The sequence below is a fragment of the Ranitomeya variabilis genome, chromosome 1, assembly GCF_051348905.1.
Source record: "Ranitomeya variabilis isolate aRanVar5 chromosome 1, aRanVar5.hap1, whole genome shotgun sequence".
In the NCBI taxonomy this organism is placed as follows: Eukaryota; Metazoa; Chordata; class Amphibia; order Anura; family Dendrobatidae; genus Ranitomeya; species Ranitomeya variabilis.
In genome coordinates, this window is record NC_135232.1 from 438,891,217 (window position 1) to 438,917,561 (window position 26,345).

The window sequence follows — 26,345 nt, forward strand, 5'->3', positions numbered from 1 at the left end:
GGTATAATTTTAATCAGTATAATGGTGCCGACCTGAGAGTGTCTGTAGGTTACTGTGCAAAAACTTGATGACAGGTTCCTGTTAAGCCATTTATAGTGATGACCGAATACATTCGGAACAATTCGTTACTTGCACGAATAGTACGCTTTTTGGGCTATTCAGTACTTGGCAAGTAATTAGCTATTCACCTCAGTATATTCGAGTGACCAGCCCAGCATGTTTGATGCTTCATTTGCAGCCAATAAAGATTCTGGGCTTGCTTGCTAATCACACTAATGCCACCACCATCTTTGGTGTGGCATTACTGCAATTGGCTGGCCTTACAGCATTAGAGGAGATACATAAGCTCTGCCTGCACCATCTTGCACACATTTCATGCGGAAACAGAATAGTGATAGCATGGAGTGTTAGGGCTCGAGTTCCCGCCTCTGCACAGGGGGAATCTCAAACCACCTCCACTGCGGTCTCCCATTCTTCTCCAGCCACAGTGGAGCCTGGGGAGCAAATCCCAAATTGTGTTCGGAGGAAGTCTCCAAGGCCTTCCTCTCTATAAAATCTCATATTGCTAGCGCTTCCTTCCTACATCGTCCCGATATAGATAAGCCGTTCATAATGGAGGTGGATGCCTCATCTGGTGCAGTCCTCTTCCAAAAGGATGCTCAAGGTCGGAAGCATCCCTGCTTCTTCTTTTCCAAGACCTTCACACCAGCAGAGAGGGTAAATATTACACCGGGGACAGGGAGTTGCTAGCTATGAAGCTGGCTTTCTCTGAGTGGAGACACCTCCTGGAAGGGGCTAGCTTTCCCTTCCAAGTCTTCACTGACCACAAAAATTTGGTATACTTACAAACAGCTCAGCAGCTAAATTCTCACCAGGCCAGATGGTCCTTATTCTCCCGGTTCCATTTCACCCTCCATTATCTCTCTGGGGAGAAGAACATTTGTGCTGATGCTCTCTCTCGCTCCGTTGTGTCTTCTGAGGAGGAGGAAGAGGAGCTTTGGCTTTTTGCTCCTTCTGAGAGCCTGAGAACCGTGGCTCCGGTTTCGCCAGAGTCGGTGCCTCCGGACTTTTGTACCTACTAATTTGAGACCGGAAGGTCTCTCTTGGGCTCATTCATCCAGGGTTGGTGGACATTTTGGGACCAAGAGGACATCTGAGCTGTTGGCGAGGACATACTGGTGGCCGCATAGGGCCCGTGACATCGGAGACTATGTTCCGGCGTGTGTCTCCTGCACCAAAACTAAGTCTCCTCGACAATAGCCGGCTGGGTTACTTTACCCTCTGCAAGTGGCAGACAGGACCTGGGAGATGGTTGGGATGGACTTTGTGGTGGGCTTACCCAAGTCTCGTGGTTGCACCATCATTTGGGTAATCACCGACCATTTTTCTAAAATGGTGCACCTGGTGCCGCTTCCACGGTTACCTTCTGCCCATGGAAGCGTTGTTTATAAGACACATTTTCTGCCTACACGGTATGCCAGACAAAGTTGTCAGTGACCGGGGTCCCCAGTTTGCATCTCGGTTCTGGAGAGAGCTTTGTCGTTTACTCAGCATTGAGTTAAATCTCTCTTCAGCATATCATCCCGAGATGAATGGATTGGTATCGAGGACCAATCAGACCTTGGTCACATATTTGCGACATTTCGTTTCTGCCAGGCAGGATGACTGGGCATCCTTGCTACCATGGGAAGAGTTTGCGCTTAACAACACTGTAGCTGACTCCAGTGGTCAGACTCCATTCCTCCTTAATTATGGTCAGCATCCACGGGTTCCTGTGCCTATGCCCTTGTCTTCTGCTGACTCCAGGGTGGCAGACTGGGCTGTGGAGGCACAGGACATTTGGGACCGCACTCAGGATGCTATCCGGGCCTCCGAGGAGAGAATGAAGTCCTCCACATTGGTGCCCCGCTCCGACCTTTGCTCCTGGCGACTTAGTGTGGCTCTCCACCCGTAACAGCAGGCTGCGAGTTGAGTCCGCTAAGTTTTCTCCTCGCTACTTGGGACCTTTCAAAGTCCTCGAACAGGTTCACCCTGTGGTCTACCGTCTGGCCCTTCCTCCACGCCTAGGTATCACCTTTCATGTGTCCCTCTTAAAGCCTGCCCACATGTCCCGGTTTTCCGAGTCAACTGCTGGGACATCGGGTTCGTCTTCGGACGATTATGAGGTGAACGCTATTTTGGGGTGCAAGGTGGTATGTGGGAAAAAGTTTTATTTGGTGGACTGGAGGGGTTATGGCCCAGAGGACAGGTCCTGGGAGAATGTTGAGAATATTTGAGCTCCGCTGCTCATTGCTGCCTTCGAGCATAGCAAGGCCAAAGGAGGGGGGTTATGTTAGGGGTCGAGTTCCCGCCTCTGCACAGGGGGAATCTTGAACCACCTCCACTGTGGTCTCCCATTCTTCTCCAGCCGCAGTGGAGCCTGCTCAGCGTAGACGTCGGTCCCAGCGTCTGGCTCAGCCTGATACCGTGTGGATGGTTTGTGCTGCTTTCCCAGGCTTAGCCATTGTAGCCAGTACTGGTCAGCGGCGACTAAGTCCTGCTTTTTCCCTATTGAGCATGCTCAGGGTAAGACCTCTCATTGGAGGTCAGCGGTCACATGCTCAGGTACTGCTGCAGCTCCCATTGGTCCTCAAGAAAGGTCCTGAAGTTGCTCTGGTATTGTAGCAGCTTCCATTGGTCCTCTAGGAAAGTCCTGAAACTGCTGCAGCTATAAAAGGTTTGCATGGCCGCACAGCCATGCGCTATTATCACTTCATGTTATGAGGTTGCTATTTGTGGTTGTGCCTGTATGTGGATAGGGTTTGGCTGAAATAAGCCACTAGAATACCGGCACCGCCAATGGGGAGTTTGTATGTATGTATTCAGGGCTGGCTAATAGCCACTAGAATTCTGGTTCCAGCGGAGAGAAGTGTTTGTGTGCTTCTCTGTGTGTGTGACCACTGACTGCCATCAGCTTAGCAGTTAGCTGTGTTCTCTGTGACGCTAACAGGGCACAGCGTGTTCTTTTCAGTGCGACTCAGTGAAGTAACTGAGTTCACTTATACCGCCATATAGTGCCGTCATCTTCTAGCAGCAGGTTCTCTCCTGCACGGTGGACCCCGGGCTGAGAATGCACTAATTATAACATCTATATTAACTCGGTGCGTTCTGCCAGTCCTTACATGGAGTGAGTGCAGACAAAGCCAAAGCAGTGTATAGGAAGAGTTTCTGTGTCCAAAAAGTTATTTTAATAGCTACTTAGAGAGAAGATTATTTCTTTGTTAGGTTTAGATAGCGTAGGGAGAGATTTAATATGAGGGAGAGGTAAAGAAGGAATGGCAGGCAGGGTGCTTATGTTGCAAGTACATGCCCCAGATCTCTGCTAGGTTGCATTGTGTATACTATAGGAACAGATTGTGGAAGTAGGGAGAGAGGCAGGGTTGCATATCCAGTACCATAATATGCAAAACAGCTCTTTTGGAGGAAAATAATTTTCCTCAGTACCAGCATATACTAAACAATTTTTTAGAGCTAAATAATATTCCTGAGTACCAGCATATACTAAACCGCTTTTTATTACAGTTAAATAATATTCCTCAGTCCCAGTATATACTAAACCACTCTATTTTTACAGCTAAACAAGCAGTTTTGGGACTGGAACAAAGCCTGCTGAGATACGCAAACATCACTATTTACCAGTAATTTACCTGTATCTGTTATTATCATGTCTCATAAAGGCTTTATAAAAAAAATAAACTGCTATTAATTAAATAAATAGTGTATATTTATCTAGCAGTTTTGCGACTGGCGCAAAGCTTGCTGAGATACGTAAACTTCACTGCTTGCCAGTAATTTCACTGAGTCTGCTTTTGCCGTGTGTCATAAAGGCAAAATAACAAAAAATTTACACTGCTATTGGTTAAATAAATAGCGTATATTTATCTAGCAGTTGTGCGACTGGCGCAAAGATTGTTGAGATATGCAAACATCATTATTTACTAGTAATTTTCCTGAGTCTACGGTTCTCATGTCTTGTAAAGGTGATATATATAAAAATTGCATTTCTATTGGTTAAATAGAAAGCGTATATTTATCTAGCAACTGTGCGACTGGCGCAAAAACCTGCTGAGATAAGCAAACTTCAATACATACAGTAATTTCCCAGAGTTTGCTGTTGTCATGTCTCATAAAGGTGATATTTAAAAATATTACTCTGCTATTGGTTAAATAAATAGCACATATTTATTTTGTAGTTGTGTGACTTTCGCAAAGCCTGCTGAGATACGCAAATATCACTATTTACCAGTAATTTTCCCTGAGTCTGTCATTGTCATGTCTCATAAAAGGAGATATAAAAAAATGACTATGCTGTTGGTTAAATAAACAGCGTATGTTTATTTAGCAGTTGTGCAACTGAAGCAAAGCCTGCTGAGAAACGCAAGTGTTACTATTTACCAGTAAATGCCGGAGCCATCTTTGTTGTGGAATTACAGTGATTGGCTAGGCACACAGCATCATCAGGTCTATAAGAGACCTGTCACCGCCCTGCTCGCTGCATTCTGCTCTGACTTAGCGAGTGTAGGGAGAGCTGCTGCTGAGATAGGGTCAAAACTGTCCTTTTAATAGTTAGTGTAGGTCTGCAACTGTTGTGGTGCAGAGACCCCTGTTACAGGTAGGGGATGCTGTATGGTCTCCCCAGAATATGCATGGATGCGTATTGAGGCCATAGGAATGCATGGCAGTCACAGGCATAACTGTGGTGATAAGACAAAATCTGCCATTATTGTGAATGGCCGGTATGTGTGTCGCAGACAAAGACACTCTGCACTGTCAGCCTGAAGTAAGGATGTTCTGGGACCTGTAGTCCTACAAGTAAAGTGTGTTGTTTAACAAGGGAGGCTGGCAGGGCTAGTTCTGAGAGATGGGCGGGTCAAACTAGCCACACATCCAACTCCCACCTTTGGGAGTGGTTACAAGTATGTAATGTGACCAGGGTGTGGGTCATATGGTTGAGAGTGTTTGGACCTGAATGGACTGTGCTGTAGGTCCTGGAAAGGCCTTTGTGTTGGAAGTGCCGTCTCCCTGAATAGCACATGGTGGGGCTTTGGACCTGGTGGCCTGGGTGTTAGACGAGTGTCCTGAATAGCACCTTGACAGGCCACATGTGTGAATAGAGCCCGGAATGGTCGTACGCTGAAAAGATGCCATCCCGTTGAGGACCTTGGACTGACGAGGAGTCAGCCTGTAGAGCAGGAGCTTCTGGAAGGCAACCCTGGACAAGGGGATTGTAATATACCTGAGAGAAGTTTATCTGCTACATGAACAGACTGGGGGTCATGACATGTTCGTGGATGTATTGAAATGAACTTTACATTATGTGGTTTATGGTGTTTAATAAGCCAAACAGGCTGATTTATATGAGGAAACCGTGCCTGAGTGCTTGAATCCCATGCCAAGCGAATGTCCCCCAAGACACATTGTAAGCGAAATGCTACAATTGGTGCTAGACTGCGGGCAACGGTCCAAGAATCACATATTGCAGTGCTGGCTGGTCTGAGCCAGAGGAGTCGACGGTCTGACAACAGTGTGTTATGCTGACCGGGGTCAGTGAGAACTGTTTTTGGGATACCTCTGAGGATAAGAGGAATCTAGGAACCTGTGTGTCCGACACCAACAGGTAATGGACAGGAGTCCATGTTATTCTGATTGGGGTCAGTGAGAAACTGTGTTTAGGCTGTAAAGCTGGGTGTGTAACAGACAGGAGTCTTTGTTATACTGACCTAGGTCAGTGAGAGATGTCTGTGGGATACCTCTGGGGATAAGAGGTATCCGGGAACCTGTGTAGTCGGCACCAACAGGTAATGGAAAGGGATCCATGTTATACTGACCGGAGAGAGAGAAAGTGAGAGACTGTGAGAGAGAAGGTGACAAGCGTCTTGCTGTGGATCGGTGGGTCCACAAAGTCTGTGGTGGAGCTGTACAGAGCATTTTGGAGTGTAGCTGCAGGTGCAGCAAGAGGTTCTGCAGCAGCCAGAACTGCAGTGGCAGCAGCAGCTGTAGTGGCAGCAGCAGCGGCTGGTGATTGGCAGCCGAAGGTGCCAGTGGTTTGTGACTGCAGCGGGAGCTGTGGCAGTACCAGCATGAACTGGTGAGGTGTGGCAAAGACATCATGCTCCAGGTAGTGCAGACTCTTAAAGGGCCAGTGCAAGCCCAGATATATATATATATATATATATATATATATATATATATATTGTTTGCATACTGTGCAAACTGGGGCCTGAAAATACCGTGGGGGAGTCCACGGGGTGTACTCCAGGGAAGAGGTGGTGTCTCTAAAAGGGGTGGTGTTCCTAAAAGTGAGCGGTGACCGAAACAGGAATGGTTGCCAAAAAAGGGGTGGAGTCCCAAAAGGGGGCGGTGTCCAAAAAGGGAGTAGTTGCCAAAAATGGGGTGGTAACCCTAAAGGGTCGGTATCCCTAATGGGAGTAGTTGCCCCCAAAGTGGTTGTGACCCTAAAGGGGGTGGAGTCCTGAAAGGGGGTGGTGGTCCAAGAAGGGGCAGCGGCGAATGCAACAATGGACTGTTGTCGGGTTCGGTGTTCGCATGTCCAGGATGTTGCAGAAGAAACAAATGGCTGGCACACGATTAGGATATGTGGTGCTAGTGAACGGAATCTGAGATCCCAGAAACATTGAAAGTCAGTAATCACTGCACTCTTGACTAGAAAGAGTTTGCTTCAAGTGAAAAAAGTTTATTCATAGGTGAAGAGCGACAGGCAATAAAGACGTTTCGGCCACCACGTGGCCTTGATCACAATGTCGCTGCAAAAAATTGAAAATAATAACAATAAGAAAATATATACATTATACACAATATGATCCATATTTACAAAAAACTAATGAAACCATGTCATCAAAGAAAAGGGTTATATGATGACTGATGTCCGATAAGGATACAAGGAAAGACAACGGATATCCTTGACTTGGAGACATCAGTTCCCAGGCTAGAGAGAAAGAACAAAAAAAGTGCCACAACATAGAGAGATGGAAGTTACAGTGAAAATGACGGAAATGATGAGAATAAGAACATACCCTTTAATTGATATGTCAATGTTCGTACTTGTAAGTTCCCATCAGGGAGGAAGGTACATTAAGGGATATGTCCAGATGGAGCATCTCAGGGACATGTACTGAAAAAGCGGAACAAATAATGTATCGGGTGCAGTTGGTGAGGGATAATAAGGAGGGGGGGAGGGAAAGTGTGCAGGATAAAACGAAAAATGCCATATGTGACTAAGGGAGATGATGTACAAGACCTACCAGAAGCTGATAAGGAATAGGCTTAACATCTGGAATGTGGTCAGTATTATGAAGAAATGGAATAGCCTGTATTAATTAGACTGTAAGGGGAGGAAAAAAAAAAGGGGGGGGGTGTTTGGAATGTATACACATATGCAGCTGATGCTAGTATGGATATGGGTTGTACTCCAAAAGAGTATTTACTGCATTAGAATGAGGATGACAGTGACCATGTGTAGCAGACCGCTCAAAATATTAATCACACTGCAAGATAAAGGGTAGTGAGGGTAAGAAGAGCGTCCCAAACTGGAGAGATACTTATCTGGATTTGAGGCTTGAGCTTACGTCCGGCGGGTACCGCAATGTATAGGAATCCGTGGCTACAGGAGCCGACTTTGGTGGTATAGTGGGAATGCTAGAGGGCCTGCGTCCAGGAGAGGAGTATCATAAGCCGCCGGGGCTCCCTGATTTGTGGTGTGCAAGCAGGTCAGATGACCGGAAATGATGCAAGACGCCGGCGCATGCGCAGATGGCCAATGCTAGGCTGAACTGCATGTGAATGTGTGTGTATTGCTATGGCGGCAGAGGGGTGGGAGGGCTGATGACGTACCCAGGAATGTGAAGATAGGAGACACCCAATATGCAAATAGAGACAAGAGGATTGCAGCGCAATGTTAAAGGACAAAGCAGGGAATTTAGGATGTAACAAAATGAGAGTGTGGAAAGCATAAGAATAGAAGAGGGAAGATGAATGGCAGCTGGATAATGAAAGGGTAATGCATAATAGTGACCCATGAGTGTGGTGTATAATACCCAGGGGTAAACATATAAACAGTGGCATAAATCATGAACAGTGGCATAAATAATAAAGAGTTCTGATAAACAACTGTAATGACCTAGAGATCACATGGTAGAGCAATCATAATCAATGCAGGGGCAGCAGGCTCTGACTAAAATAGACAAACATGTAAAGCTATGCAAATATATAGTAGTAAATAACAAAAAAAGCCGAGGCAGCGGGCACTAGGCCAAGAAGGCAAGCGTATATGGCGGTGTACATATATAGTAACCAATACAGAGGCCGTGAGCACAGAACCAAGCAGACACATATATATGGCGATATAGGGAAGTAAAAAATAAATAAATAAATGTGTACAAAATAGACAAAATAAAATACACGTAGGAGTCCAAACAAGAAGAAATTGGAAAACAAAAGGTTAAATAAGAAGAAGGGAAAAAAGGGGGGAAGGAAAAGGAAAAAAGTGGGGTGGGGGAGAGGATGGGGAAGTTTATCTTACCATCTCAGATACGAAATGTGGCGAGGTGATATATGGGATAGGTCAGTTGATCTAGGAAGAAAGGACCAAGGAAATATATTGACCAATCAATTTCGCGATTAAGACCCTTGGGGTGAAGTGCATCAAGGGTGTAGATCCAAAATGTTTCACGTTGTTTTAGTAATTGAATATGGTTACCCCCTCTCCTTGGTCTTGGAACTTTCTCTATTATCTGAAACCTTAATTGGGCCACATTGTGTTTGGCTTCCTTAAAGTGGGCCGGTAGGGGCAGCCATATTTTACCACATCTAATTGTCGATTTGTGACTCGAGATGAGGTCTCTTATGACTTGGGTGGTCTCACCAACACACAACAAGCCACAGGGACATTTGATGATATACACAATGAAGTTGGATTCACACGTATAATAGTCCTTGATGGGGAAGGCTTTACCTGTCCGGGGATGGACCACCTCATTGCCTTTGATGATATTAGAACAACTCATGCAGTTTAGGCATGGAAACGTACCTGTCCTTCTTTGTCCACTAAGTGATCTAGTGGACGTGTATTTATTTGAACCCAGATTGGCTTTAACTAATGCATTGCGTAAATTCTTGGGTTGCTTGGTGCACAAGAGTGGTGGATTCTTGAATGTCTCAATGTTGGGGTAAGCTTTGTTGAGTAGCAGCCAATGTTTATGAATTAAGTTATGGACCCTAAGCATAGATGGATGATGGTTATGGACAAATGGTAATCTCTGTGGTTTGTTAGTCATGACAGTGTTAGTATCTGCTTCAGCTAGGGCCCAGCTTGATTCTGTCTCAAGCAGTTGTGGTGGATAGTCACGAGATTTGAATTTTTCCGCCATTTCATGCAGTCTTGTTTCCCTCATAGTAGGGACTGATATGATTTTAGTGACCCTTTTAAATTGAGATCTAGGCAGACTATTTTTTGTGGCTTTGGGGTGACAGCTACCATATAGGAGAAGACTGTTACAGTCAGTGGGTTTCGTGTAGATATCTGTACTGAGAACCCCCCTGTTATCTTTTAGAACCTTGGTGTCAAGGAATGTAACTATATGTCAGTATGGTAAGATAAGGTGAATGTTAGCTCAGGTCTAACTGTGTTCATCTGTTGGTGGAACTCCAAAAGGCTAGTTTGGTCTCCCCGCCAGATGCAGAAGATGTCATCAATGTACCTGAACCATGTCAGGGCTAATTGTTGGAAGATGGGGTTGGGATATGCATATTCCCGTTCAAAGCGGTCCATGTATAGGTTAGCATAGGCCGGGGCCACATTGGACCCCATTGCGGTCCCACATATCTGTATATAAAAATCGTTTTAAAACAGGAAGACATTTTCTCTTAATATGAGGTTCAGTAGGTCTATGCATAGTTCTTGGGAGCCCATATCAACACTCGCTTCCTGTAGGGTGAGGTGAACTGCCTCAATGCCCTTGTTATGGGTAATGGAAGTGTACAGGCTGTTTACATCAAGGGTGCATAAAATGCTCTCAGGTGGAATTTGAGGAATATCATGTAGTTTTTTAAGGAAGTCGCCTGTGTCTAGGATAAAAGATTTAGTCTTATGGGTATATGGTGTTAGGAGTTTTTCAAGGAAAATTGAAAGGGGGTTGAGGATGGAGTCAGTGGAGGCCACTATGCGACGTCCTTGTGGATTATGGAGGTTTTTGTGAATTTTTGGGAGGGTATACAGAACTGGTGTTACAGGGTGATGGTTTAGTAAGTATGTCTTAGTTTTGCTGTCAACAGTTTTAAGTTGCAGATGTTTGTCAAGGGTGGCATTAATCTTATTGCGTATAGAAGTAGTGGGGTCGCACTGGGTTTTCTTGTACGTGGTGTTGTCAGAAAGTTCTCTCCTAATTTCTGCAATGTAGTAGCTCTTATTCATGACCACTATGGCACTATGGCACTATGGCCCTCCTTGTCCGCCGGTTTAATCACAATGTTTTTGTTATCCTTGAGAGTTTTAAGAGCTTGTTTCTCAGTGAGATTAAGATTGTGGCGGATCTTATAACCCTTTTCTTTGATGACATGGTTGTTAGGGGTGAAGTTCCCGCCTCTGCACAGGGGGAATCTCTGGCCATATCTGCTGCAGTCTCCCATTCTTCTCCTGCCACAGTGGAGCCTGCTCAGCGGAGACGTCGGTCCCAGCGTCTCACTCAGTCTGACTCTGTGCAAAGGGTTACTGCTGCTTTTCCAGCTTCTGCCATTGAAGCCAGTGCTGGGCAGCAGTGAGCAGACGCTTTTGGGACTAAGTCCTGCTTTTCCCCTTCTGAGCATGCCCAGGGTAAGATCTCTCAATGGAGATCGAGGGTCACATGCTTAGATCCTGCAGCAAAACCCATTGGTTCTCCAGGAAGGTCCTGAAGTTGCTCAGGCTCTGTGGCAGCCTCTCATTGGTCCTTCTAGGAAGGTCTTGTACTTGCTGCAGCTATAAAAGGTTCGCATGGCCGCACTGTGAAGTAACAGAGTTCGCTTCTACCTCCATATAGGGCTGCCATTTGCCAGTAGCAGGTTCTCTCCTGCACGGTGGACCCCGGGCTGCGAACGCACCAAATAACATCTTTCTATTTACTCGGTGCGTTCCGCCAGCCCTAACAGAATACTAGCGCCAGGGTCTGGCTAGTAAATGGCGGACGATCAGCATTTACAGTGGTACATCCAGCAGCTGGAGGGTAAGTTGGTGGCTCTTGAGCACACAACCTCAGCTGTGGATGTTACTGCAGTCGCTGTTCAGGCTGCAAGTGTAGCTGCAACGCGAAACGCGCGTCGGGGCCGCCGGACTGACACCAGCACCGAGATATTCGGGTAAGACGGGCTAAGCCTTTTTTTGCTACTGTGCACTGACCTCTATGGCAAACAATTAGGTATGGCAGGATACTTGGTTGGCTACTTGTGCCATACACATCCATATGACTGCCTGCCATTAAACTACACGGATATGGAGGTATATTAATACATTTAGTGATTCACCAGGTAGTGGTGGTGCCCATTTGCACTATGCACTTTAAATGATACATGATATACCTCATGATGGTTCTCACCTGCCCTGGTAAATCACTGGCGTTTCCTGTCTCCCTGGTGCCACTGTGAGTGTCCTCTTGTCCGCCATACACGTACTATTAATGTAACCTGTCTGTCAAGTGTTTTATCTTCATGTTATATATATCCTCAAATAAAGAGTTGTTACGATTTTATATTGAGTCTTTTGGGTGGATTTATACTCCGTGGTTTGCTATAGGAAATTATTAATAGTGGAGTCTTGCCCTGTTATTTATTAATTGTCCTTGATAGGGTGCAACCCTATGGTAGGTCTGCACTGATATGCATCAGTGGTGTCTGTATTTAAGTGTAGCTGCAGCCAGTTTGTCCTCTGCGACCCCTGCTCCAACTTTATCCCATCTCCCGCTTCCAGACAAGTTTGCTGGTGACAGTCAGCTATGTCGGGGATTCGTGAGTCAGTGCTCCATACATCTAGAGCTGCTGGCTGCACGTTTTCCTACGGAACGGGCCAAAGTGGGATTTATTTTATCCCTTTTGTCGGGCAGGGCTTTGGAGTGGGCAATGCCGCTATGGGAGCGTAATGATCGTGTTGTGTAGAGTGCTCCTCTCTTCCTGGACGCTCTGAAACAGGTCTTTTTGGGACCTCGTGTCACCCACGATACCTCGCTCCAATTGTTGGCAATAACACAGGGTTCGTCCATGGTCAGCCAGTTCGCCGTCCAATTCCGTACTCTGGCCTCTGAGCTGGAGTGGCCGGATAAAGTCCTTATTCCGGTGTTCTGGAAAGTACTGGCAGACCATGTGAAGGACGCCTTGGCCACCAGGGAGATTCCTGCCACACTGGAGGAGCTCATTTCAATATATACCCACATCGACCTCTGTTTTAACGAGCGGAGGTTAGAGTGGACCCAATGTAGGCAGAAGGTAGGAGCCAGCCCTCTAGAATCTCCTGTTCAGGCATCTGACTCCCATGAGGCCATGGAGGTTTCTCGAGCGGGACCTAAGTCTCGGACTACTCGAGTACCCGTGGTTCGTAAAAATTGGCAACAGTTAGGACATTACGCCAATAAATGTCCACGGCTGTCGGGAAACGATCACGTCTAGTAATCATTGGAGGAGGTTCACTAGACACAGCAGCGTTTTCCTCCAAGCTGTCCTTCAAAGGGATAATCATGTAAGGCTCATCCTCTCTAACAGTCGAGCTTTGTGTGGATTCTGGAGCAAAGGGGAATTTCATGTCCTCTGCTTTTGCTCTGCACCATGCAATACCTCTGGTGATGCTCACCAAACCTGTAACTGTTAGAGTATTGAATGGGTCGACACTTCCTTCACAAATCACACACCAGACTGTCCCTTTCACTTTATCCATGTCCCCTTCCCACCAGGAGATTATTTCCCTTCTTGCCCTTCCCGAGGGAATGGACGAGATTCTACTGGGAATACTCTTTGATAGGCTACGGGGAGCAAGGGTATTTACCAAATTAGATCTGCGGGGTGCTTATAACCTGATTAGCATCCATGAGGGGGACGAATAGAAGACAGCGTTTAATACCAGGGATGAGCACTATGAGTTTCTGGTGATGCCCTTCGGGCTCTGTAATGCCCCAGCCGTTTCCCAAGACTTTGTTAACGATATCTTCTGGGATATGCTCTCCACCTCGGTCATAGTCTATCTGGATGATATTCTCATCTTCTCTCCAGATATTGACTCCCACCGGAGAGATGTTGGCAGACTCTTCGACCTCTTATGGGCTAATTCCCTCTGTGCAAAGTTGGAGAAGTGTATGTTTGAGCAGGAGTCCTTACCTTTCCTGGGCTATATCATCTCCGCCCAGGGATTGGCTATGGATCCTGCCAAACTACAGGCTGTGATGGACTGGCAAGAACCACATTCTCTTAAAGTGGTGCAGCGCTTTATGGGGTTCATTAATTACTATCACCAGTTCATTCCCCACTTCTCAACTTTGGTAGCTCCCTTGGTAGCCCTCACCAAGAAGGGAGCAAATCCCAAATTGTGGTCTGAAGAGGTCTCCAGGGCCTTCTCTTCTATTAAGTCTCATTTTGCTAGCGCTCCCATCCTACATTGTCCCGATGTTGATAAGCCGTTTATAATGGAGGTGGATGCCTCATCCGTTTGTGCAGGAGCAGTCCTCTTCCAAAAGGATACTCAAGGTCAGAAGCATCCTTGCTTCCTCTTCTCCAAGACCTTCACACCAGTGGAGAGGAATTATTCCATCGGGGACAGGGAGTTGCTAGCAATGAAGTTGGCTTTCTTGGAGTGGAGACATCTTTTGGAGGGAGCTCACTTTCCCTTTTAAGTCTTCACGGACCACAAAAATTTGGTATATTTACAAACAGCCCAGTGGCTAAATTCTCATCAGGCCAGATGGTCTTTGTTCTTCTCCTGGTTACACTTCACCCTCCATTATCTCGCTGGGGAGAAGAACATTCATGCTGATTGATGCCCTCTCTCGCTCCGTTGTGTCATCTGAGGAGGAGGAAGGGGAGCCTCGGCTTATTGTCCCTTCTGAGAGCCTGAGAACTGTAGCTCTGGTTTCGCTAGAGTCTGTGCCTCCGGGCAAGACTTTTGTACCCATTAATTTGCGACCGGATGTTCTCTCTTGGGCTCATTCGTCCAGGGTGGGTGGACACTTTGGGAAAAAGAGGACATCTGAGCTGCTGTCGAGGACTTACTGGTGGCCACAAATGGTCCGTGACGTCGGAGATTGTATTCGGGCGTGTGTCTCCTGCGCCAAAAATAAGTCTCGTCGACAAAGGCCAGCTGGGTTACTCTATCCCTTGCCGGTGGCAGACAGGCCCTGGGAGATGGTCAAGATGGACTTTGTGGTGGGTTTGCCCAAGTCTCATGGCTGTACCATCATTTGGGTTATCACCGATCATTTTTCAAAAATGTTGCATTTGGTGCTGCTTCCACGGCTACCTTCTGCACGGGCCTTGGCAGAGTTGTTCATAAAACACATCTTCCGCCTACAAGGTATGCCGGTCAAAATTGTCAGTGACTGGGGTCCCCAGTTTGCGTCTCAGTTCTGGAGAGAGCTTTGTCGCCTTCTCAGCATTGAGTTGAATCTCTCTTCCGCATATCATCCCGAGACGAATGGGTTGGTAGAGAGGGCCAACCAGACCTTGGTCACATATCTGCGACATTTTGTCTCAGCCAGGCAGGATGACTGGGCATCCTTGCTATCATAGGCGGAGTTTGCGCTGAACATCGCCGTAGCTGACTCCACTAGACAAACCCCATTCCTCCTTAACTATGGTCAGCATCCGCGGGTACCTGTGCCTATGCCCGTGTCTTCTGCCGACTCCAGGGTGGCAGACTGGGCTGTGGAGGCACAGAATATTTGGGACCACACTCAGGATGCCATTCGGGCCTCCAAGGAGAGAATGAGGTCCTCCGCCGATGCACATCGGCGCCCTGCTCCGACCTTTGGTCCCGGCGACTTAGTGTAGCTCTCCGCCCGTAACATCAGTTTGCGAGTTGAGTCCACTAAGTTTGAACCTCGCTACTTGGACCCTTTCAAGGTCCTCGAACAGGTTAACTCTGTAGTCTACCATCTGGCCCTTCCGCCACGCCTGGGTATCACCGACACCTTTCATGTGTCCTTCTTGAAGCCCGTATACATGTCCCGGTTTTCAGAGTCATCTGCCGGGACATCGGGTTCGTCTACGGACGATTACGTGGTGAACGCTATTTTGGGGTGCAAGGTGGTACGTGGCAAAAAATTTTGCTTGGTGGACTGGAAGGGTTTTGGTCCTGAGGACAGGTCCTGGGAGCCTGTGGAGTATATTTGGGCTCTGCAGCTCATTGCTGCCTTCGAGCGTAGCGAGGTCCAAGGAAGGGGTGCCCTAGGAGTGGGGGTAATGTTAGGGGTCGAGTTCCCATCTCTGCACAGGAGGAATCTCGGGCCATCTCCGCTGCGGTCTCCCATTCTTCTCCTGCCGCAGTTGAGCCTGCTCAGCGGAGATGTCAGAACCAGCGTCTCGCTCAGTCTGACTCTGTGCAAAGGGTTACTGCTGCTTTTCCAGCATCTGCCATTGAATCCAGTGCTGGGCAGCAGCGAGCAGATGCTTTTGGGACTAAGTCCTGCTTTTCCCCTTCTGAGCATGCTCAGGGTAAGATCTCTCATTGGAGATCAAGGGTCACATGCTTAGATCCTGCAGCAAAACCCATTAGTTCTCCAGGAAGGTCCTGAAGTTGCTAAAGCTCTGTGGCAGCCTCTCATTGGTCCTTCTAGGAAGGTCTTGTACTTGCTGCAGCTATAAAAGGTTTGCATGGCCGCACAGCCATGCGCTAGTATCAAATCTAAGTTATGTGCTTTGCGCCAGTGTGGTTTCGTGTGTATGTGTTCAAGGACCCGGCTGAAATAAGCCTCTAGAATACCTGCACCTCTGGTGAGGAGATTTTGTGCATGGATTCAGGGCCCAGGCTTAAATAAGCCCCTAGAATACCTGCTCCTCCGGTGAGAAGATTGTATGATTGCGTAACCACAAACTGCTTTCTGCTCGGCAGTTGCTGTGTACTCCTGTGAATTTAACAGGACACAGTGCTTTCTTTAGGCAACTCTGTGAAGTAACAGAGTTTGCTTCTACCACCATATAGGGCCTCCATTTGCCAGCAGCAGGTTCTCTCTTGCACAGTGGACCCCGGGCTGCGAACGCACCAAATAACATCTCTCTATTTATTCGGTGCGTTCCGCCAGCCCTAACAATGGTTTCATTAGTTTTTTGTAAATATGTATCATATTGTGTATAATGTATATATTTTCTTATTGTTATTATTTTCAATTTTTTGCAGCGACACTATGATCAAGGCCACGTGGTGTCCGAAACGTCGTTATTGCCTGTCCTTCTTCACCTATGAATAAACTTTTTTCACTTGAAGCAAACTCTTTCTAGTCAAGAGTGCAGTGATTAATGACTTTCTATGTCCAGGATGTTGTACTGACTTTTCCTCTGACAAGAATTCACAGAGCTGTTCTGTAGAAATTAATGGAGAGTGTGTGACTGGACTTCTGGATTCGGGGAGCCTGGGGAAGCTGGTGAGCGCCACACTCCCTGTCTATCGGATTCCCGGAAGGAAGATGGAAGTCCACTGCGTTCATGGGGTCGCTAGGGATTATCCGGTGTCCAGGGTAATCATTGAGACGCCCACTATTATTTCCAGCCATGATGTCCCTGTAGTCCCAGACTTGCCATTCCCTGTAGTAATAAGCCAGGACTATGAAAGGTTTCAGAACTTGTGGGAAGAAAGGGAGGTGACTAATAAGGATGCGCCTGCCCAACTTTCTGACCTGAAGTCACCTAAAGGGTACCACAATGTGACTGAAAATGATGCGGTAGAAAAGAAGAACGGAGCTGACACCCAGATAGGGAGTGACTTAGGGCTTAGGGGTTCACCATGCTCTGTGACTCTGGGGGTGACTGTGACTCTGAGAAAGTAAGGGAGTACTGTAAAGAAGAGCCCTACAAGAAAAGAAAGTCCTCACGTTGCTGGAGACGTAAAGGGTGCAAAGATGTTGTACCAGTTGCACCTTGTGAAGAAGTGAATGAAGGAAAAACATTATCTTTTGCTTTTGTTCAGGATGTGGATTCTCTTCCAGACTGTACCAGGAAGAAGGATGCATTCATGTTGCCCATAGCAACCGCTAGGCTGGAGTCGGATGACCGACCAGATGATAGCGCTGGAGGTGAAGAAAACCTGGAGAGCGCTGGTGGAGTGAGAATCCATGGAGGTCGTGAGCAGGGCCACCATCAGGACATTACTGCCCTGACTGGCGTAAGGGGCCCGGTGGGCAGAGGAGGCCCACATCGGGCCCCATCTAATCTGCTCACCGGGCCCCTACTGGCAGGCTAAACCGGGTCCTTAGCGGCGCTGCGGCAACACTATTGACATGTGGGCCCGCACCCACACGTCAATAGTTAACAGCCACCAGCCAATCGGACTCTGGCAGCTGATGTCAGCCGCAGCGCGCACTTCGCCGCCGGTGTCTGATGTCATTGTCAGTCGCCGATGCGTGCGCACTGTAGTTGTGTAGAGAGAGCTTCGCCCGCCGCAGGAGCGCGGCCAGGTAAGACGGACTTGTTTTTTTGTTATTGAGAGCGGCAATCCGGGGGGCCGGGGCAGACTGTGAGACACAGGGGCAGAATGCTGGACATGGGGGCAGACTATGAGACATGGGGCAGAATGCTGGACATGGGGGCAGACTGTGAGACACAGGGGCAGAATGCTGGATGTGGGGTCAGACTGTGAGACATGGGGCAGACTGTGAGACATGGAGGCAGACTGTGAGACACGGGGGGCAGAATGCTGGACATGGGGGCAGACTGAGACAAGGGGCAGAATGCTGGACATGGGGGCAGACTGTGAGACATGGGGGCAGAATGCTGGACATGGGGGAAGACTGTGAGACACGGGGGTAGAATGCTGGACATGGGGACAGAATGCTGGACATGGAGGCGAACTGTGAGACACAGGGCAGAATGCTGGACATGAGGGCAGACTGTGAGACATGGGGACAGAGTGCTGGACATGGGGGCAGACTGTGATACATGGGGGCAGAATGCTGGACATGGGGGCAGAATGATGGACATGGGGCAGACTGTGAGACATGGGGCAGAATGCTGGACATGGGGGCAGACTGTGAGACACGGGGACAGAATGCTGGACATGGGGCAGACTGTGAGACACGGGGACAGAATGCTGGACATGGGGGCGAACTGTGAGACACGGGGCAGAATGCTGGACATGAGGGCAGACTGTGAGACACAGGGGCAGAATGCTGGATGTGGGGTCAGACTGTGAGACATGGGGCAGACTGTGAGACACGGGGGGCAGAATGCTGGACATGGGGGCAGACTGAGACATGGGGCAGAATGCTGGACATGGGGGCAGACTGTGAGACACGGGGGCAGAATGCTGGACATGGGGGAAGACTGAGACACGGGGACAGAATGCTGGACATGGGGGCAGACTGAGACATGGGGTAGAATGCTGGACATGGGGGCAGACTGTGAGACATGGGGGCAGAATGCTGGACATGGGGAAGACTGCAAGACACGGGGCAGAATGCTGGACATGGGGGAAGACTGTGAGACACGGGGACAGAATGCTGGACATGGGGACAGAATGCTGGACATGGGGGCGAACTGTGAGACACGGGGCAGAATGCTGGACATGAGGGCAGACTGTGAGACATGGGGGCAGAATGCTGGACATGGGGGCAGAATGCTGGACATGGGGCAGACTGTGAGACATGGGGGCAGAATGCTGGACATGGGGGCAGACTCTGAGACACGGGGACAGAATGCTGGACATGGGGCAGACTGTGAGACACGGGGACAGAATGCTGGACATGGGGACAGAATGCTGGACATGGGGGCGAACTGTGAGACACGGGGCAGAATGCTGGACATGAGGGCAGACTGTGAGACACAGGGGCAGAATGCTGGATGTGGGGTCAGACTGTGAGACATGGGACAGACTTTGAGACACGGGGGGCAGAATGCTGGACGTGGGGCAGACTGAGACACGGGGCAGAATGCTGGACATGGGGCAGACTGTGAGACACGGGGGCAGAATGCTGGACATGGGGGAAGACTGAGACACGGGGACAGAATGCTGGACATGGGGGCAGACTGAGACACGGGGCAGAATGCTGGACATGGGGGAAAACTGTGAGACACGGGAGCAGAATGCTGGACATGGGGACCGAATGCTGGATATGGGGGTGAACTGTGAGACACGGGGCAGAATGCTGGACATGGGGGCAGACTGTGAGACACGGGGACAGAATGCTGGACGTGGGGTCAGACTGTTAGACATGGGGGCAGACTGTGAGACACGGGGGCAGACTGTGAGACACGGGGGCAGAATGCTGGACATGGGGGCAGACTGGGACATGGGGCAGAATGCTGGACATGGGGCAGAGTGTGAGATTCGGGGGCAGAATGCTGGACATGGGAGAAGACTGTGAGACATGGGGACAGAATTCTGGACATGGGGACAGAATGTTGGCCACAGGGGTAGACTGTGAGACACGGGGGCAGAATGCTGGACATGGGGACAGAATGCTGGACATGGGGGCGGACTGTGAGACACAGGGCAGAATGCTGGACATGGGGGCGGACTGTGAGACATGGGGCAGAATGCTGGACATAGGACAGAATGCTGGATACTGGGGGCAGAATGCTGGACACGGGGAGCAGAATGGAGATATGGGGCATGATTGGAGACATGGGGCAGGATGAAAGACATGGGGGCATGACTGGAGACAGATGGCCCAGGCTGGACTGGGGCAGACTGAGACACGGGGCAGAATGCTGGACATGGGGGCAGACTGTGAGACATGGGGCAGAATGCTGGACATGGGGGAAAACTGTGAGACACGGGAGCAGAATGCTGAACATGGGGACCGAATGCTGGACATGGGGGTGAACTGTGAGACACGGGGCAGAATGCTGGACATGGGGGCAGACTGTGAGACACGGGGACAGAATGCTGGACGTGGGGTCAGACTGTTAGACATGGGGGCAGACTGTGAGACACGGGGGCAGACTGTGAGACACGGGGGCAGAATGCTGGACATGGGGGCAGACTGGGACATGGGGCAGAATGCTGGACATGGGGCAGACTGTAAGATTCGGGGGCAGAATGCTGGACATGGGAGAAGACTGTGAGACATGGGGACAGAATTCTGGACATGGGGACAGAATGCTGGCCACAGGGGTAGACTGTGAGACACGGGGGCAGAATGCTGGACATGGGGACAGAATGCTGGACATGGGGGCGGACTGTGAGACACGGGGCAGAATGTTGGACATGGGGACAGAATGCTGGACACAGGGGTAGACTGTGAGACACGGGGGCAGAATGCTGGACATGGGGACAGAATGCTGGACATGGGGGCGGACTGTGAGACACAGGGCAGAATGCTGGACATGGGGGCGGACTGTGAGACATGGGGCAGAATGCTGGACATAGGACAGAATGCTGGATACTGGGGGCAGAATGCTGGACACGGGGAGCAGAATGGAGATATGGGGCATGATTTGAGACATGGGGCAGGATGAAAGACATGGGGGCATGACTGGAGACAGATGGGGCAGGATTGGAGACAGATGGGGCAGAATGGAGACATGAGGCATGATTGGAGACACGGGGCAGGATGAAAGACATGGGGGCATAATTGGAGACAGATGGCCCAGGCCGGACTGGGACTAAAACTCAGCCCTGGCATTTGAAGGTACACAGGCCCACTTGTCACATGGTGAATATGTAATATCTTTGTGCACCTGTTGGTCACAAGAAGTCACAGCTGTGCCCAGTATTACAGCTCAGTCCTATTTATTGCTCTTAGGTGCAGGAGCGGGCAAAACTGCTATTTTACACACAGAGTGGGGTCTCATATTTAATGAAGATGATGCTGCGCTCTACATGGTGCTGCGGCCTCTTCATACACAGTAGCTGATGGACAGTGATGCAAAGGGTCAGATACTAATGAGCTAATATTTAAGTATTTATTTTACTCACTGATATAGCACCACAGGTCTTTACAGACGTTATCATCACTGTCCCCATTGGGGCTCACAATCTACATTCCCTATGAGTCTTTGGAATGTGGGAGGAAACCAGAGAACCGGAGAAAACCCACACAAACACGGGGAGAACATACAAACTCCTTGCAGATGTTGTCATTGGTGGGATTTGAACTCACGACCCCAGCGCTGCAAAGCAACAGTGCTAACCACTGAGCCACCAAAAATCTCTACAAAGGCCAAGATCTGTATTAACGCCATATCGTTACCATATAGCAGTAGATATCAGCTCTGCATAACATATAAGAGATCACAGCACAGTTACAGATAATGACTTACAGATTACTTTCTTTCTGATTGACTCGTTCACTTTTCCCATCTTTTTCATCTGGCCTAGACCGACATGACAACTTCTTCCAGCTACAACTCATCTGCAGAGAATACAACAAAGACAAATTTCACTTCTCATATTCCAGCCTCATCACCATCTATTCCCCACCTGCACAAACTCCTCATCCTGCTGATACCCCAATACTGAGCCTCTGCTGCCGTATGTGTCCCTATTACTGCCCCTGGTACCCCAATACTGGGGGCGCCCCCCGAGGAAGCAGCATTTGCGAAACGCGCGTCGGGGCTCCTCTTTCCACGTACGGCTGCAGGGTGGGATTCTGTGTATGTATTCATCACTTAGTAAGTATAATACGGCTTTACCCATGCACGCTTATGGAACTTTCCCGGTATATGTGCACCCATGGGTTGAGGGTAGTATGATTATATATGGTCTTATTGCCGTATGACTCCTTGCATTGGGCACTTTATTTGCATTTTGACTTCTATGCATACTCAGTATCTCCCTGCACCCGCTTATTATCAGTGAGCTATTTTTTGCATTATTGCTACCATAGGTCTGGTTGGTTCTGTGTCACCACAAATACTTAATATTATTATAAGCTATTCTTTGTATTCTGTTGTACATTTTTGTGGGATGAGTATGTACCAACTCTTTTGCTCTTTAGCTTGATACGCACGTACGTGGCACTAGTGTTGCCTTTTGTTTATCTATTGCATCATTTTTTATTCAAATATTCATCTGCGTATTTACAGTGGGGCAAAAAAGTATTTAGTCAGTCAGCAATAGTGCAAGTTCCACCACTTAAAAAGATGAGAGGCGTCTGTAATTTACATCATAGGTAGACCTCAACTATGGGAGACAAACTGAGAAAAAAAAATCCAGAAAATCACATTGTCTGTTTTTTTAATCATTTTATTTGCATATTATGGTGGAAAATAAGTATTTGGTCAGAAACAAAATTTCATCTCAATACTTTGTAATATATCCTTTGTTGGCAATGACAGAGGTCAAACGTTTTCTGTAAGTCTTCACAAGGTTGCCACACACTGTTGTTGGTATGTTGGCCCATTCCTCCATGCAGATCTCCTCTAGAGCAGTGATGTTTTTGGCTTTTCGCTTGGCAACACGGACTTTCAACTCCCTCCAAAGGTTTTCTATAGGGTTGAGATCTGGAGACTGGCTAGGCCACTCCAGGACCTTGAAATGCTTCTTACGAAGCCACTCCTTCGTTGCTCTGGCGGTGTGCTTTGGATCATCATTGTCATGTTGAAAGACCCAGCCACGTTTCATCTTCAATGCCCTTGCTGATGGAAGGAGGTTTGCACTCAAAATCTCACGATACATGGCCCCATTCATTCTTTCATCAGTCATCCTGGCCCCTTTGCAGAGAAACAGCCCCAAAGCATGATGTTTCCACCACCATGCTTTACAGTAGGTATGGTGTTTGATGGATGCAACTCAGTATTCTTTTTCCTCCAAACACGACAAGTTGTGTTTCTACCAAACAGTTCCAGTTTGGTTTCATCAGACCATAGGACATTCTCCCAAAACTCCTCTGGATCATCCAAATGCTCTCTAGCAAACTTCAGACGGGCCCGGACATGTACTGGCTTAAGCAGTGGGACACGTCTGGCACTGCAGGATCTGAGTCCATGGTGGCGTAGTGTGTTACTTATGGTAGGCCTTGTTACATTGGTCCCAGCTCTCTGCAGTTCATTCACTAGGTCCCCCCGCGTGGTTCTGGGATTTTTGCTCACCGTTCTTGTGATCATTCTGACCCCACGGGGTGGGATTTTGCGTGGAGCCCCAGATCGAGGGAGATTATCAGTGGTCTTGAATGTCTTCCATTTTCTAATTATTGCTCCCACTGTTGATTTCTTCACTCCAAGCTGGTTGGCTATTGCAGATTCAGTCTTCCCAGCCTGGTGCAGGGCTACAATTTTGTTTCTGGTGTCCTTTGACAGCTCTTTGGTCTTCACCATAGTGGAGTTTGGAGTCAGACTGTTTGAGGGTGTGCACAGGTGTCTTTTTATACTGATAACAAGTTTAAACAGGTGCCATTACTACAGGTAATGAGTGGAGGAAAGAGGAGACTCTTAAAGAAGAAGTTACAGGTCTGTGAGAGCCAGAAATCTTGATTGTTTGTTTCTGACCAAATACTTATTTTCCACCATAATATGCAAATAAAATGATAAAAAAACAGACAATGTGATTTTCTGGATTTTTTTTTCTCAGTTTGTCTCCCATAGTTGAGGTCTACCTATGATGTAAATTACAGACGCCTCTCATCTTTTTAAGTGGTGGAACTTGCACTATTGCTGACTGACTAAATACTTTTTTGCCCCACTGTATGTACTTTTTTAATGGTTTTCAATAAAAATTGTTATTCTTAGCTTTGGTGTCCATTCTCTTTTTGGTTTATATGATATTATGATGGCGGAGCATTTATTTTGAGTGCCCTCTTTATAGGTTTATTATTCTTAAGTGCCCAGTTAACATCTACTAAAGTCCCCTGAGTCCCCAACGTACAACTCCTTTATATACATTATGATGGGCAAACAGCTCCCCTATATACAGTATAATACACCCACGGTTACTCTATACACAATATGATGTTCCCACAACTGCCCTCTACACAGCATTATGGGCCTTAAACTCCACTATACATAGTGTGGTGATCCCACAGCTCCCCAATACACAGTATGATGGGCCCACAGCTTCTCAATGTACAATATGGTGGGCCCACAGCTCTCCAATACACAGTATGGTGGGCCCACAGCTCCGCTATACAAAGTATGATGTCCCCACTGCTCCCCCAAAATACTGACTACCACAGTAGACCTCAGACTGTATAATGGCCTCCAAATTAGTCACCAAACTGCATAATGGCCCCCGCACATTAGCTCACAAACTGTACACTATAATGCTCCTCCACATTAGCTCCCAAACTGTATAATGGTCCCTGCATTAGTCCCCAAGCTGTATAATGGCCCCCGCATTAGTCCTCAAGCTGTAAAATGTCCCCTGCATTAGTCCCCAAGCTGTATAATGGCCCCTGCATTAGTCCCCAAGCTGTATAATGGCCCCCGCATTAGTCCTCAAGCTGTATAGTGACTCTTGCATTAGTCCACAAGCTGTATAACAGATGCTGAATTAGTCCCTGAATTGTATGAGGGCCCCCCACAAAGTTTCAGAGTCCCACACACTACGTAGAAGGGTCTCCCATTGTTTATGATGCCCCCACATCACATCACAAGTTTTAATTAAAAAAAAATCATATACTCATCTAACCCAGGATCCTGACAAGTCCAGTGGCAAGGCAACGCAGTGTAGCATGCGCCAGGACACTGACGTCCCCAGCGTGCGTCGGCGCCTCGGTGGTTCTGTAGACCTGAGGCATAAAGTGATCTGCGGTCTACAGAACAGAGAGCGGTAGTGCAGGGAGATCTACTGCAGGGCTCAACTGTATATGCACATTATACATGCTGATTAATTAAGGGCAGTGCAGCTTTGGGTGCGACCCCTGAGGCCCAGGGTAACCGTCCACTCTGCACCCTGGTAGCTGCGCTGCTGTATACTGTGGCTACAGACATAAGACGTTACACCAGTCACATAATTCCCTGTATATAACTTCCGATATCTGTGCACCACTTATATCATATCCCTGATATATCCTATGCTACGTGTACAGACATCAGATGCTACATACAGGATTATATGTCATGTTGTATATTACACTATGAGTACAGACATCAGATCTTATATCATCACATATTATCCTGTATATAAGATCAGATGCCTGTGCACATAGTATAGGATATGAGTGATGACATATTCTCCTGTACAGTACGTATACTATGTGCACTGTGTATTGTATATTATGATATATGCATTGACCGATTGCTCCTGGACAGGGCCACAGGAGATACATGATATAATATACAGTGGCTATATATATATATATATATATATATATATATAGTGTATGATGTCCTGCAGCCAGGCTCAGGAGCAGTCAGCCTATGATCCTGTATACAGCTGTCTGCTGGGAGTTATTGCTGCAGCTTGTTCCTGCAGACAGATCAGGCCACACTGGAGCTGATGACCCCACTGACGGCGCGACCCCATCTGTGTCAAGCTTCAAGCTGGACAATAAATCATCTCTCCGGCCTCAGCTTGACTGCAGACACCACGGCAAGACAAGATCCGACTCTGTCATGGACCTCCTGCCCCGGCCCCCTGCTCTGCTGACCTCATCACTGAAGCTCCTCTCAGCCCAGCCGGCTCGCAGGTGACGTCCACCCTCACATCATGTGGTGTGTCTGCAATCCTGGGATGTCCGGGCCGGCAATTGTACAACTTGATGGTGCAGTGCAGTGCCGGGAGGCCTAAAACTTCTGCACGGGGCAGACCTGCACAGCGCCCCCTGCTTGTGTGCATGATCGTGCTGCAGAATTGAAATCAGCAGAGCCAAGGGGCGGCACAGAACAGCACAGTGCCGCCCCTTTCCTGGTCCTGCTGGTTTCATCAGTGCAGCGTGATTGTGTGTGCAGGCAAGCTAATGCTGCGCCTGCCAGACATGCACGCTGAAGAGGGAGTGGAGGTGATCGAGTGGCCCATTAGAGGGACCGGACGTTCTGGCATTTGCCAGAAGTGCCCGATGGCCAGTCCGGCCCTGGGGCAGGGTTGGAGACAGATCGTGCAGGATCATGGGGCAGGATAGATACAATGGAGCCAGATGGGGCAGGATGGTGAGATCATATGGGGCAGAATGGATACTCATGAGGGCAGGATGGGAGAACATAAGGCTGGAGCCAGGAATGAGACACACGGGGGCTAGGGTGGGGAATATTAT